Source organism: Haemaphysalis longicornis, unplaced genomic scaffold (assembly GCF_048455015.1).
Source record: "Haemaphysalis longicornis isolate Haplotype H1 unplaced genomic scaffold, Haemaphysalis longicornis Haplotype H1 scaffold_1, whole genome shotgun sequence".
NCBI classification, from domain to species: domain Eukaryota; kingdom Metazoa; phylum Arthropoda; class Arachnida; order Ixodida; family Ixodidae; genus Haemaphysalis; species Haemaphysalis longicornis.
Genome location: NW_027526203.1, coordinates 230,726,078 through 230,732,339, shown reverse-complemented (window position 1 = coordinate 230,732,339; position 6,262 = coordinate 230,726,078).

Sequence of the window (6,262 nt, the reverse complement as noted above, 5' to 3'; positions counted from 1 at the left end):
CTGGACGGCTGTTAGGTGTTTTTGTTAGGCTGCGTCTGTGGCTTACTGGCAAGCGAGGGTGAAGTTGGCCGGTCAAACGTCGCAGGGCTGCCGCTTTTCTTGAGAAGTAGGTGTGGTGCCAGCCGCGCCTGCTACGAGGGGGGTGACTGCCGCGTGCCGCCGGCGATTAATTGCTTTCACTGGAAAGGGATAAGGTCGGGGCCCCGTGGGAGCTCTCCGTACGCTAGGCGCGTGTAACTATAACCAGCAAACGCCATTCGAGGGAGCATCCTGTAGAGTCGACAGACGACTGCTTATTATTATTTTTTTTTTGAAGGGGGGCACGCGCAGGCGTCACACCGACCGAAATTTTTCCGTAACTTTCGGTGAGGGGATAGAGGTGCAGTGCGGGGGGACACTACACGCAAGGAAAAGAGGGAAAGGAAGCATTTTGAGAAGTTGGTCGCCACAAGGGTCGCGCACCTTTTTGAACAGCAGAACACTTCGTTTTGACGAACTAGTGAGCGCAGGTGTCTCGGACAGAAGTGCAATTTTGCGTTGCTTTAAACAAACATTCAGACATTACGGAAAGTTGGACACAAGAGTGACAAGTTCAGCGTCTTTACAGTGCCGTTTCTTTTTTTTTTTTTTCAGGTCAGATGCCCAATATGCTTATGTATTTGTTACCGCAGATTTAAAGCGTTTTGCTATCCCTCTAATGAATGTGCTGCTGTGGCTTCCAGAAGAACGTGCCAGGAGGTGCGGCAGCGTCAGCGTTTGGGAGGCACGTGCAAGCAAACAGCGCATCGACGACATGCTGACCTCATTGTTTGCAAATGGCTTAAATTTTTTTTGTTGAGGAGTGTTGTAGTAGATAAAGTTCTTACCAAGATACCTTGTGTTCTCGATGTAGGTGTTTTGTTGATTCAGTGTTTTTATTGTCTTATTAACATGTTCACACATATATCGTATTCATATAATTTTTATGCAATAAATTGACTGTGCAGAAAACAAACTTTTCACGTTTCACCATTCAACGTTTGAAGCGGAAAAAGACTATAAATTACGTGATCCCCAACGAAAAATAAAAATGCGGCCTGTGCCCTTATTAAGAACTCCCAAATGCAGTAATAAATTACACTGCAGCGCATATATATGAAGCGCACAAAAACACACACAAAAAAAAACCTCGAATGCAGGTCAACACTGCTCCCAGTGAGCCCCCTGAAAACTCCCAGTTGGAGGAAACAATACACTCCCAATGGTACCCCTGGAAACTCCCATTGTAGTGGCAGTAAAATGAAACTCCCATATGCTACTGAAAAAACTGCCGAAATAATGGGAGTAAGGCGAAACTCCCATTGGAAGGAGTTTTGAAAACTCCGAATTGGTACTGAGTTATGACACAAGCCATTTACTCCCATTCCGGCTTATTTGTGTTTTGTGTGTAGCGCACACGGACATCCCACGACCAACTGCCCCCACGGTCCGGCACATACAACCCCAGCCTAGGCCGCTATTTCAGCGGTATTCCGACGGTGCTCCGCGAACTGAACCAGGCCATTACGCAAAGAAGGCTACCATTCCATTTGGCGCACGGCGGACAACAGGCCTCTATGTTATCACTGCGGAGAAGCCGGACATGTTCTTCGCCATTTCCCATATCGCAAGATGGGCCTACGAGGATTCTCGCCAGATGCTCCACGACCGCGCTACGGTGAACGTCCCCACGACATCCAAGAAAACCTGGCCGCCCACCTGCGCCCTTCTCCACCCGCACAACGCCGTGAGTCTCGGTCGCCCTCGCCCCGACGCTTCACGTCACCTAGACGTCCATTCTCTTCGGGGACGACCAGCGGCCGGACCGCCAGTCCTAACCGGGGAAACTGAAGACCGCGTCCTCCGGAGGTGGGACTGCCGCCGCTCAGAAAGGTCAACATCCTCCACGTATCCCACGAACCCGCTCACCCGACTCGACACCAACGATCCATACCGACGACTTCACTGGAGCCTGTTCAGAACCCGACTCGACCTCAGCGGTCCCCACCGACGACTTGACCGCACCAGCTCCGTCGGTGCGCCATCACGACAGTAAAATAGTTTCGGCCGATATTGCAGTTATGGTCGATAGTCGTCACGTGACGGTTTTGTTGGATACCGGCGCCGATTTTTCCGTGATGAGTAGCGAGCTAGCCACCAAACTGAAGAAAGTAACAACACCATGGGACGGTCCACAAATCCGTACGGCTGGTGGTCATCTGGTAACGCCGATCGGTGTATGTACCGCCAGTATCCAGATACGTGGCGTACATTTCCCTGGCTGCGGGAATGTTCCAAGCAGCTAATATTGGGATTAGACTTCCTCCATGAGTACGGCGCGATTATTGACCTTCGAGAGCTACTCGTGACGTTCTCGACACAGGGAGCTGTCCGAAACGAAGGGGAACTACCCAAGGCGGCGTTACGCATTTGCGACGAGTACGTAACAGTACCGCCCCAAGCTAGCCTGTCCGTCACGGTAGAATGTGAAAGCGACGCCACCTCTGGGATCGCTGAAGGCAACGTGTCCCTTTTACTAGACCGGCAAGTTTGCGTAGTTCGAGGACTTGTGCAGCTCCACGACCACCGCACCGAAGTTCTGATAACCAACTTCGGTAACGCACACCAACGCCTAGAGAAGAAGACTGCCGTAGCCCAACTGGACGAAGAGTATGACTGTACCGGACAACCTTCGTTCTTTGCGATGGAGGAAAATGTTCAGCAGCACACCTCGACAACTGCAACCCCCAAGGCCGCTTCCAACTTAGGCATTAACGTTGAGGTTAACCCGGACCTATCGGCAGACCAAAAGTGCCGACTCCACAGTGTCATCTCTTCTTTTGCTGACTGTTTTGCTCCTTCGTCGAAGGTCCGACAGACAGCGGTCACGAAGCACCGCATTGTGACAGAGAAAGGGGAAATACCTGTTCGTCAACATCCGTACAGGGTCTCCCCAAAAGAGCGAGATGCAATACGTCACCAAGTCCAAGAAATGCTGCAAGACGACGTTATACAACCGTCGACGAGTCCATGAGCGTCACCCGTGGTTCTGGTGGCAAAAAAAGACGGCACTCTTCGATTTTGCGTGGACTACAGGAGGTTGAACAAAATTACGAAGAAAGACGTTTACCCTCTCACTCGGATTGACGACTCCTTGGACCGACTACGCCATGCCAGGTGCTTCTCCTCCATCGACTTACGCAGCGGGTATTGGCAGATCGAAGTGGATGAGCGCGACCGCGAAAAGACCGCCTTTATCACCCCAGATGGGTTATACGAGTTCAAGGTGCTCCCGTTCGGTCTCTGCTCTGCCCCTGCGACTTTCCAAAAAATGATGGACAGTGTACTGTCGGACCTGAAATGGCAGTCCTGCCTAGTTTACCTGGATGATGTTGTCATTTTTTCCCGGACCTTCAACGAACATCTCGATCGCCTGCATGCCGTGTTGAACGCGATCCGTTCAGCGGGACTGCCGCTCAAACCGGAAAAATGTCACTTCGCATTTCAACAGCTCAAGTTCCTCGGCCACGTGGTTAGTCCTGAGGGTGTCAGCCCCGACCCTGACAAGACGGCGGCGGTGAGCGCATTCCCAACGCCCGCTGACAAGCCCGCCGTGCGCCGATTTTTGGGCCTCTGCGCTTACTACCGGCGCTTCGTGGCCAATTTCTCCAAGATAGCCGAGCCCCTCACTCGTCTGACAAAGGACGACGTGCCATTTGTTTGGGGCCCTGAGCAGACCAATGCTTTCGATGAGCTGAAGGCACGCCTGCAAAGTACCCCTATTTTAGGACATTTTGACGAAGACGCCGACACCGAACTTCACACCGACGCGAGTAACGTCGGTCTCGGTGCAGTCCTAGTCCAGTGGCAGGATGGTGCTGAACGCGTCATTGCTTACGCAAGTCGCACGTTATCACGCGCTGAGGCGAACTACTCCACGACCGAAAAGGAGTGCTTGGCCGTGATATGGGCAGTCACGAAATTCCGCCCGTACTTATACGGCAGGGCGTTTCGAGTGGTCAGCGACCTCCACTGTCTGTGTTGGCTTGCCAACCTAAAAGATCCGTCAGGACGTCTCGCGAGGTGGAGCCTGCGGCTCCAAGAGTTTGACGTGACGGTCGTATATAAGTCAGGAAGACGCCACACCGACGCTGATTGCCTATCACGAGCCCCCTTGGAGCGAGTTACTGCTGACCAGGAAGATGACACACCCTTTCTCGGAGCGTTGGGACCATCAGTCCTCGCCGAAGAACAGAAGAATGACCCAGAAGTTCTGCCGCTCATTGAGTACCTCCAAGGTCACAGCTCGCGTCCTCCACGGCTCTTCCAGCGCTCGCTCTCATCATTTTTGCTGCACAACGGAGTCCTTTACAAAAAAGGATATGGCGCTACAGGAGCCACCCACCTTCTTGTTGTGCCAGCAGCGCTACGTGACGACATCCTTCACGCCTCCCACGACAACCCTTCGTCGGGGCATCTGGGTTTCACCCGCACACTCGCAAGGCTTCGTTATAAGTACTACTGGCCAAAGTTGGCTCCGACAGTCAAGCGCTACGTCAAAACATGCCGTGACTGTCAGCGCCGAAAGACACCGCCCACTAAACCAGCTGGTTTCCTTCAGCCTGTTGATCCACCAAGCAGGCCATTTAAGCAGGTCGGCATGGATTTACTGGGGCCATTCCCTACGTCATCAGCTGGGAATCGGTGGATTGTAGTCTCTACTGATTATCTTACCCGTTATTGCGAAACCCGTTATTGCGAAAGCATTGCCCAAAGGAACGTCGGCTGAAATTGCCAGATTTTTCGTCCATAACATTGTGCTCCGTCACGGCGCCCCATCAGTCATCATAACCGATAGAGGCACAGCGTTCACCGCAGCACTTACTCAAGAGGCAATGAAACTGTGTCATACCGACCATCGCAAAACCACTGCATATCACCCCCAGACAAACGGGCTGACCGAAAGGCTGAACAAGACCATCGCTGACATGATTTCGATGTACGTTGATGTTGAACACAAGAACTGGGATGACATACTGCCGTACGTGACCTTTGCACACAATACGGCAGTTCAAGAAATGACAAATTTCACTCCTTTCCGGTTGGTCCACGGCCGCGAAGTGACAACTATGTTGGATGCGATGCTGCTTCCGGATGAAATCCACGAGGTTACTCCAGACGCCACGGAATACGCTAGCCGCGCCGAAGCTGCCCGACAACTTGCGCAACAACGCATCCGTCACCAACAAATGATTGATGCCCGCCGCTACAACTTACGGCACCGAGAAGTAACTTTCCAACCCGGTGACCAAGTCTGGGTGTGGAGCCCTGTGCGACTCCGAGGACGCTCGGAAAAACTTTTACGCCGCTACTTTGGGCCCTACAAGGTGATACGCCAAGTAAGCGCAGTGAACTATGAAGTTCTTCCCGAAGGAACACTACGGTCAACGCGTAGTAGGACACTCCCTGAAGTAGTTCACGTTGCACGGATGAAGCCGTATCACTCACGTTGACAGTGGCCGCGAAATGTTTGCGTGTTGCGTCGTGCTGTTCTGCTGTGTGTTTTTTTTTACATTCTGTCCACATCAGGTAAGCATCGAGACGATGCTTTGAAAAAGCGGGGGGGTATTGCCACGATGACATCGTATACGGGGGCTCACGCTTTTAGCAAGCTGCTGCCGCCGCCAAGCCGCAGCACGCCTTTATGAGCGAGGGGATCGGCCTAGTGGCTCTGTGTTCTTCTTCTTCTCTCTTCTGGACTGCGGCTGCTGGCTGTTCTGATCGCTGCTCTTCAATCATTAAAACCCCTTCCATCTGGACTCGGCTTTGTGACGTGACAATATGAATCGGCATAATTTATCACAAGTGAAGCTTTTTATGCTTGAGCTAGTTTCGGTGTCGTTAGCAAAAAATACAAAGAAAAAGAACTGAGGCACCTGTAAAGGGTGCACCCCCACAGATAGGGTATTATAACAGTGAAGTCGGCTTTCGAGCTTGTTAGAGTGTGAGCACCAGGGGCGCATGCGAATGCGCACCTCTTGCTATACTATGTAGACCTTTTTGGATTATAAAAGGCAAAAAATTGGCGCAACTTGAAATAGTGATGCAGGCTGAAGAAATAGCATAGCGGGGGGCCGACCTAGCTTGTTTCCCCCTTGGATCCCCTGGCAGGGTTGGGGACACACTGGAACAGCCTTGTAAAATCCGATTAAACTTGGCCTCATCCCTCAGCGGTCATCCTAGC